Raw genomic sequence first — 10,192 nt, 5'->3', positions numbered from 1 at the left:
GTATGACTCTGTGCTACTCTGCATGCATAATTCTGTCCGTCATGCTACTGTCTGTCTGTCCGTCTGTGTTACGACTAATTCTGCATGTCCGTATGGCTTCTGCTTCGGTATGTCCGTATGGATTCAGATTCTGCTCGTCGGTCTGTATTATGATTCCGTCTGTCTGTCCGAACTATAATTCTGTCCATTTGTGTGTAACACGATTCTGTATGTCCGTCTGGATCATAACTCTGTCCGTCAGTTTGACTTATGATTTTGCACGTTATATTACTGTGACTCTAGTTCGGACTATGTTTATATCTGTTACGTTGCTGCTTTACATACTCGGTACATTTTCCGTACTGACCCCCGTTCTTCGGGGGCTGCGCTACATGCCCGCAGGTACAGACGCACCAGGTGAGACGCCGCCAGCGTAGGTTTCCGACTCTGCTATCTGAAGAGCTCCTTTGACCCGGAGCATATCTTTGGTATATATTTTCTGTCGTCTGTGTATTCCGTATGTATGTATATTCCGGGTACGGCGGGGCCCTGTCCCGTCATATGATTCTGTATGTCTATAGAGGCCTGTAGATAGATATGTGGGTTACGGGTTCCGTCTGTATGTTAGCCTTATCGGCTTATCTGTAAATGTCTGTGTGTTCAGGTATATGTATATATATGTATGTTACGCGCACGCCGTATTTGTATCGGCCTACTTCCGTACTTCTGTTTTAAAAAAAAAAAAAAAAAAAAAAAATCTGTATGGTTCGAATTCGATCAGGTAGGTACGTATGGGTACCCAGTTAGGGTACTAGTCGCGGCCCACGGGGTTTGGGTCGTGACATTCATGACCAACAAATCTGACTTTAGGCTTCCTCAAAAGACCTGGGGCAGATCGAATTTAGGGTTGTGAGAAAATTGGACCAATTCCCGAAATGATTTCTTAAATAGGGAATTTAACTGTGCGTCACCGCTTTAGCGGCAGCGTTGCAGCCCTCGTATAGCCGCTGCAGCGGCCTGATGCTAGCACAACACCATCGCTTCAGGGGGGTCATGGCCGCTGGAGCATGGCTGCTGTAACGCTCAGCCCAGCGCTGGGGCGGTCTGACTGGGTCCCCGATCCGAATTTCGATGTTTGATTCTCTTCCATACAATGGGTCCCGCTAGGCTAGATGTCAGTTGGAAATACTTTAGCGAACGGAAAGGTCCAGGATGACACGGTTACGGATATTTGGAAATTTTTACAGTAACGACAAAACGGGTCGTTACAGCCAAGGTCCCGAATTATTAACTCCATAAAACAGGTGATTTATATTCAGGACATGTAGTACTATTACTTTACTTCTCTTGTTCAGTTTCAGTTATTAGTTTCAGTTTCAGTACAAATTATATTACCTGCTTTTTGATTTGGGCTGCCCTTTCCCGAGCATCTCACTTACAGTTCTTTCCTTCGGTTGTTTTACATACCAGTGCAATTTAAATGTGCTGACGTACTTTTTTTCCCGGGGCCTGCATCGTAATGATTTACAGGACGACGCATCTGCTCGCTAGGATATTCAGTATCAGCTGATTGGTGATCCCCAGATCTTTCGGGGCCTTATCATTTATTTAAAGTCTTTACAGTATTTACAGACAATAAGTGTTTTCAGTACTTCATTAGAGGCTTCATAGACTAGAGTAACAGTTAGACAGAGTCGCAGGCTTTTCAAGTTAAGCTATGTTGGCTACAGTTATGCTTCAGACTTGTGTTAGTCTTTCCGCACTTTGATTATGTATCATTCAGACTCAGTATATCAACATGTGTTAGCTATTTTCTGCATTCAGTATGTTATGATACCACATGTTGATTCAGTCAGCCAGTTAGTTCGCTCGGTCACATGTAGTTAGGCACTGGGTACCGTGTTACATCCAGGCCCAGGTTCGAGGCGTGACAATTTTCAACTAACTGAACCATGCTCCACATAAGATGTGGTGGACTAGTAGTATTCATTCCATAGTCGTTAATGCTATTTAGCTCTTGGGACATTGTCATGAAAGTAGGCTTCTTCTATACTTTAATTAGTTGATTCCAAGCCAATACTCACATATGCTTTTTTCTACTGTCAAAAAATAACCTGTCCAACTAAAGATCTGTTTCCCTTAGCTAGCAAAGATTCTGTTTTAAAACTAGTCTTCTCTTTAGTGTTGGACTCTTAAGTAATTGAAACTTTTTTAGTCGTATTGCAAATTCAACTTATCAACAAAGGTTTAACTCATCAATTACTCTCAAGAACTCTTTTTTCTCTTTATTTTTCTTTCGATAATTAGGACTGATGACTAGTGTTTTATTGAGATGAATGCTGGGTTTTGTTGGGATAATATCTCACATGATCAGCACGTTGTTGCTCCCAACCGCACATGCAAGCATACGTGGTTGTACTGTCATGACCCATTTTGGCATAAGCAGTGCGGGCACTTAGCCCAACGATAATTAAGACATGAATAATTAAATCAAGCAACGGAAAAGAATAAATACGTAAGTCTCACGATAATATATATAGTAGAATAGTGCGGAATAATAATAATACTCCTAGGGTCTAGTCTGAGTAATACAAGAGCATCTAAAAGGAAAATAATACAAGCCTGGAATAATAATACATAAAATGTCTATGTCTCTGAATAGAAATAGGACATAATGATAGAGAAGTCTTCAAGGCAGCGAACGACCATGCTCACCTTGGAGACTCAAAGATAATGCTGAAGCGACTATCAGCCACGTGTAATGGAAGCAGATCCAACGTGATACTCTGCATTCATAAAGGAATGCAGCAAGTGCAGGTCAGTACAAAACAACAGTACTGGTAGGCATCATCGACCGACTAAGCATAGCTAACACAATTCAGATAATAAAGCAAATAGGCAGATAAACCAACAAGTATAAATCAAATGTAATCGAATCCAAGTATACATCATCACCTAAGTAGAGCGTCTAATCTCAATTATGCCAAGTCTGAATATATCAAGTTCGAATCCAACATCATAAGTACAACAGCAAAACATCTCAAAATACGCCATGGTGCAATGCAATGCAATAATGTATGGATGCAATGCAATGCCATGCAAATGCTGTGCACACATGTACTCTGGACAAAAATATCGACATCTCGGTAGCACAACCCAGTGTGATTCGCGAAGTCTAAGTGCCACCCGTCTCGGATCTTTGCCTAACAGACAAACGGGACCACTAATCTTTACCCACGAGGGGTTCTCAACAGCATCACTCTGGGGGACCCGCGGAGTCCATGCACTCAATCAACGATTCCGGAACTAACATTAGATATCGACCTCTCACATCACTCAAGTAAAATTGAGCCCAACTCATCACAGTGTTTCATCAAGTATCATCAGTATCTCAACAATATATCATGAAGAATGAGAGTGCGTGCAATGCATATATCCACAATAATCATGCTCAATATCACAAGTACCAACAATGGGCATGCCAACGATATGTTCGAATCACAAGTACCAGCAGTGGGTACACCAACAACATATTCGAATCACAAGTACCAACAGTGGGTACGCCAACAATATCATAGTCAAGATAGAACAACAGATGCCAATATCTACTAACAACACATGGCATCAAGCCAACACGATAGAACAATTAATCACAACACAACGAGATGGCTAGTCCCAAACACACGACAAGGCCCAACCTAAGACAATATCCATCCCAACTTTATACCCGAAGGTTCACATGCTTTCTCCGACGATATAATCTAAATATATGCTTCGCTATGCGAAATCTTACAAGGGTAAGCCATAACCTACATAGATAGCCGAATAGAAACACCAACCAATCACTCTATCGCCTTCCCCTTCCGCTGAGCCTCAAGATCAATAAAGTCTAGGAATAATTGAAATCTATATTAGAAATCATGAAGAATGATACTAATATTACCATCATTCAATTTGGGTCAAATTTAACCCTAGAATTTGGGGAAAACGGGTCCACAAGGTCAAAACGAGAATTCGGGAGCAAAATATCAAATACTAGGTGATCAGAACCCAACCACTAATTTCTAATTTAACTCATAGATTTACCCAATTTCGAATTTGAAGCAAAACCCCCAATTTGGATATAAACCCTAACTTTTTGATTCCGAAATTCAACACTAATAATGGAAAATATATAATTAATAAACTTAGATTCATCAAAATCTAGCAAAACCCCCCATCAATTTCATCATTAATAAGCCTAGAGAAAATGTTCATCAAAACTCACTTTCATTTTCCATTACTAAGGGATTATTAAAGGAAAAAGAGGAATTCATGATGATTAGGATTAATGAAATAGTAAAGGGATAGCAAGATTTACCTCCAAGAGTCTCCTCCAAATATCTCTAAGAACAGTCCCCCAAAGCTCTAATTTCGAAATGGAAATAAATGAGGGTCTAAAGGCTTTTAACACTTCATTAATTATACACACTGCTGTTGACACCTAATTTTCACCTCATAAAACATGTATTTTAATTTTCATATTTTTCGAGTCCAAGACGGAGTAAGGATGCCCTTAAAAAAATTTAAAAAATAAAAATCTCGAGAAAATTCCAAAAATTGACGTTTTTATTTTCATAAAAATTAACAATTACAAGAAATTACAAGTTATTTACTTTGACAAACGTGATTTGAAAAGAAAATACATATCCCGCTCCGTCTAACTCGGGAAATTTTTTAATTAAAAATGACGTATGAATTGCGGCTCATTTTGACCGCATTTTTTCACATTTTTAAATATTGCTCCGAAGTATAGCAATATTGGGCTCGTTTTGAAGCTCATATTTTAAAATGATGTATTATAATTTTTATTTCGTCAAAATATTATTTTGTGAGGGGCGTATTAGACCAATTAACCTAAAACTATATAAAAACTATGCTATATTTTTGTAAAAAATAAGAAGGGGATTTTATCCATTTGTACCTTTGTTGGTACTATTTGGATAAGGTCTTTTTAGGGGGAAAAGTACGGCAAAGTGGCCAATTTTTGTCCATAGAATTCTAAATGCTTAGTGGGATGATTTTGAAAATTTGAATAAGAATTTTGAGGGGAAAAGTACGGCCAAGTGGCCTATTTTTGTCCATAGAATTCTAAATGCTTAGTTGGATGGATTTGAAAATTTGAATAAGTATTTTGGGAGGAAAAGCTATGGCCAGATGACCTATTTTTGTCCATGGAATTCTAAATTGGCTTGCCACAAATAGAAGAGATGGACATTAAGAAAGGGGGATTACATTTTTTTTTTTACGGAGGGGGACGTTTTTGAGAAAAAAAGGGGGGGGGGGGGGGGGAAGGGAATCTTCTTTTTCTATTTTGGTAAAAAGAGAGAAAAAAAAAAGAGGAAAAAAAAAGAGTTCAAATTTGGCATCCTAAAAGCTAAAATTTGATTTATATATTCAAAGCTTAGCAACAAAAGATAGAAATATAAGATATACATATAGAAAAAGAGAAAGAAAAATTAAAAGAAAGGGGTTTAAAGATTTATGAAGTGTTTGGTGCTTAGAGTAGATTGAACCAATCCTCATTTTGATTTTTAGGTTGCTCTCTCAAAAGGTAACCTCTCTTTCTATCCTTTATTTTATTTCTTGTTATGATTATATATTTATTATGATACTTGTGTTAGTTAAAAATAATTCTTTAATAGCTTAGTCTTGTTTGATGATTAAGCGGATATTATGCGAATTTGATACCATTTGAAAAAATGAAAATAAATTAGAAGTTTGATTTAGACAATGTTAAGTGATTTTAGGTTAGTTAAATTGATGTCCTTTATTTCATTTCTAGTTATGATTATATATTTATTATGATACTTGTGTTAGTTAAAAATAATTCTTTGCTAGCTTAGTTTTGCTTGATGATTAAGTGGATATATGTAAATTTGATACCATTCGAAAAAATGAAAATAATTAGAAGTTTTATTTAGACAATATTAAGTGATTTTAGGTTAGTTAAATTGATAAAAATAAGAAAGAAATCCATCCTTTATTTCATTTTAAGTTATGATTATATATTGTTTATTATGCTTGTGTAGTTGAAAAGGATTAGGTGCTAGCCTAACTTTGTTTACATGATTAAGTGAGTATCCTATGGATTTATTACTATTTGAAAAAATAAAAATAAATTAGAAGTTTGATTTAGACAATGTTAAGTGATTTTAGGTTAGTTAAATCGATAAAAATAAGAAAAAGAGATTTCATGTTATATCCCGTATTTTATACGTTCGGATATTCCAAGGCAGTCGTAACGAAGTTAAGGGAATGACCATCTTCCAAATGTATTTCAATGAACAAGTGGGTTATAAATATTATTCACAACATTAGTATTATGGAAATATTAAGAAAGGTTGAGGGCGAAAAAGGAAATTTGCAAAATAGAACCATGGTGATATTATGGAAGGCTAGGGGTAAAATGGTAATTTCACAAAGTTCAAGAAAATTCTAGAAAAAATAAAAATAAATAAATAAATAAATAAGTAAGTAAGTAAAGAAAGGAGCATGTGGCCATTTTATATGTGAAGGGGGCAAAGTGTAAATATAGATGGACTAAAGTGTATGAAAGAAGACACTTGGTCTTCTTTGACCAAGTGAGGAAAAATCAAGAAAATAAAAGAAACATCAAGAAAAAGGGAGAGAATTCTAGAAAAGAAAGAAATGGGGCATGTGACCATAATTGGGGGACTAAATTGCAAATATGGATAAGTGATGGAAGACCTATATATATATATACATAAGAGGTCTTCATAATTAAATTAGAGAGAAAGAAAGAACAAAAAAAAAAAAAAAAAAGGGAAAGAAAGAGAGAGGGTTCGGCCAAGGTATGGCCAAGCATGGCCATGGGAGATTTGATCAAGAAAAATTATTTCTTTCAAGCTTTTATACTAAGTGGAAGGTTCTCTACAACGTGGAGTATTCGTTGGAACAAGTGAATCATTCGTTTCGCAAAAATGAGGTTCTAGCCGGGAAAAGGAACTAGTGCTAAGGTAAGGTTTAAACCTTATTTTCATATGTTATAGATGATTGTGTATGTTGTGGAGTGTGTAGATGAAGGAAGTTCATGAAGTTGTGGTGAGTTGTATGTTGGCCGAATATATGTGGTGTTGGACTGAAATGATGAATTAATATTATTTAGTAATTTGATTGTTGTGTTACGAATTCTATAATGTAAAAGGGATGAAAAACATGAAAACATGCATATAGAGATGTGGTGCATGTGGTGTGTTGTGTAGGAAGAATGGATTAAGAGTATTTAGTATGTTGGTTGTGATTGTAATGTCAAGAAATGGGTGAAATTCATAAAGATGTGTATAATGTTGTTGTATGGCCGAATATGTGTAGTATTGTGTAGACAAGATGAAATGATTTTATTTAGAAGTTTAATTGTTGTATGGTGAAATCCATAATGTAAAATGAATGAAAAACCATGAATATAATATGTTGGAATGGTAGCCGTATGGAGTAGTGTTGGCCGTGTATATGTGTTGTGTTGTGTGAGAGGATTGAATTAATTATATGAAGTATGTTGTTTGTTGTTGTAATATATAGAAAAGATGGATGAAAATGCATGAAAATATGTAGGAAGTGGTTATGGTCAAATAATAGGCGTTTTGGTAAGCTAAGGTAAATTGATGTTATTTGACATTCTAGTTGTCGTTGTTATGGATTATGTGATGAAGAATGGAGGTCGTTGTTGAAGTTAGCATACATGAATGATGATGACATGCATGGTTGTTGAATTGGACGGTTTCGGGCAAAGTAATATGTGGATTGAGTCGTTGAAAGATTATGTGAATTGAATTGAATTGAATTGAATTAAATGTTGGAATGTTGCTAGAATGCATTGCTAATATTGTTGTTGGTTTGGCCGAGTTCCATTCTCGGATTGTTGTTGTTAAATTTGGCCGAGTTAGAATCTCGGGGGTGGTGTATTTACAGGGGAGATGCTGCCGAAATTTCGGCAGAATATAAATGAATGTGTTTGAAAGGTTAAGGCAAGTATATGACAAAGGATCTAACGAATGTGTGAACTCCTTTGAATGTAGATTAACAAGTTGGACGAATAAGCGTAGCTAGTAAGGCGCGGCGCAGGTATGTTAAGGCTAAGCCCTTTTCTTTCTATGGCATGAATCCTATGATGTAGTCTTATAAATGTTCCCCATAACGTCCTTGTTTTCAAAAGCTAGAAGTTATGAATTCAAACCATGATTTCCTTTCCAAAAGTTATAAATGTTTTCCAAAACATACATTTTTCTCCAAAATCCAAGTTTTACGTTTTTGAAAGTTTTTATAACTAAAACAACGACTACGGAGTTATGATGACAATAATGAAGCCAGACATGAGAAAGTGTCTATGACGAATATGCCAAGGATATGTTCTTACCATGAATACGACGATATGGAATGTTAAGCCACTTTTGGATAATGACTATTTTGAAGGTTTTAAAGTATATGAAGTAATATGTTATGATCCTGTTTTATGTTTTCCCGAGATAATGTTCTTCATTGATAGTCTCACCTTATAATTGTTCCTTCAAGGCGTGACATGACGACCATGATGATTCCATAATACAATCGGAGGTTACCGACCTTACGTCACTCCGATAGACATATGACTTTCCTTGGGCTCTCATGCATGCTATATATGTATATGGGAGGGGGGAAGGGATACATGTATATGGGGATATGGGGAAGGGACACATGTTTCATCGCCACCTGGTCAGCTGGCATTATCATCCCGGACGCGGGATGCCCGGACGCGGGATATATGGGCGAGCCGACATATTTCGGCGCAATGTGGGCGAGCCGACTTGTTCGGTGCTATGATATGATATAACCCGATAAGCATGCATGGTTTCCGCCCTAAGTGGCATTCATATGTACATGTATCTCAATCAGCCTATGATACGCTATATGACTCCCTATGATATGATATGATATGACATGATATGATATGATACGACAGGATACGATATGATATGATATGACATGATATGATATGATACGGCATGATATGCTATGATATGACATGATATGATACGATATGACATGATATGACATGATATGATATGACACGATATGATAGGACATGATATGTTCCATATGAGATGCCATATGATTCCTTTGTGATTATCTCCACTGGTACCTCTCCTTGTATTGTCGTTCATGCCTTACATACTCAGTACATTGCTCGTACTGACCCCTCTTCTTCGGGGGCTGCATTTCATGCCGCGCAGGTACACCCAGATGAGCTGAGGCCCTTATAGAAGATGTTCCAGCGAAGTTGGCGAGCTCCAATTAGCCCGGGAGTGTAGCCGAGTCAGTGTATATGTGCCATGGTTTCCGATTGCAGTTAGAGACTTTGCAGACAGAGTCGTGGGTATAGAGCGTCAGCTTTGTAGACGGCTTCGCCTGTCAATATGTTATTACGTTTCATGTCACGCGTTCCATATGATGATACACTCTCCAAAAAAAAAAAATTGAGAGCTTACTATGCATTTTATTCTGAATTGATTCCATAGTTTATTTATGTAATAAGAGTCAGCAGGTTCGCTCGGCTCCAGATATGGGGTCGGGTGCCCATCACACCCTAGTAAGGTCGGGGTGTGACATTTCATCCCTTATTTCATTTTAAGTTATGGTTATATGTTATTTATGATGCTTGTGTAGTCGAAAAGGACTATGCACTAGCCTAATTTTGTTTACATGATTAAGTGAGTATCCTATGGATTTATTACTATTTTTGACAATGTCAAGTGATTTTAGGTTAATTAAAATTGATAAAAATAAGAAAAATAGTAGCTTAAGTTAGAATTTTGACATTGTGTTGATAGGTTTAGTGTGATTTATTCATTCTTGTTAGCTTTTGATATAAACCAAAAAAAAAAACCTTAGTTCTTGTGAGTTTGTTGCTAATTTATAGCAACTATTGGGCCTTTTGCATAAATTGTCCTTTTATTTATAAGTATGATAATTATGGGCTTGGTTTAAAAGTATTGTAATTCATCTTTTTGGCTTTGTAAATAAAATAATTGACCTCAGCCTATTACTAATGTTTTGTACACCTATCTTTTGTCACCTCTCCAATTTGTTGGTGGATCTTTCGAGGCCCACTAACATTTCTAGATCGATTCAACCCCTATCATGGAAGGACTAAGGGATTGAACCATAATTTGGAGCG

The 10,192-nt window shown here is 36.6% G+C and overlaps 1 long non-coding RNA gene across 1 annotated transcript; it reads left to right on the top strand.

Moving 5' to 3' along the window:
* Positions 1–6,763: 6,763 nt before the first annotated feature.
* On the top strand, positions 6,764–9,493 carry LOC132635788 (uncharacterized). The gene is made up of 3 exons (XR_009580755.1): positions 6,764–6,998; positions 8,058–8,103; positions 9,249–9,493. It is a non-coding gene; the product is annotated as an uncharacterized LOC132635788 (long non-coding RNA).
* Positions 9,494–10,192: the final 699 nt, after the last annotated feature.

This window comes from Lycium barbarum, chromosome 1 (assembly GCF_019175385.1).
Source record: "Lycium barbarum isolate Lr01 chromosome 1, ASM1917538v2, whole genome shotgun sequence".
Classification (NCBI taxonomy): Eukaryota; Viridiplantae; Streptophyta; class Magnoliopsida; order Solanales; family Solanaceae; genus Lycium; species Lycium barbarum.
Note: the sequence above shows the minus strand (reverse complement) of the source record. Positions and strands in the feature narration are given on the sequence as shown.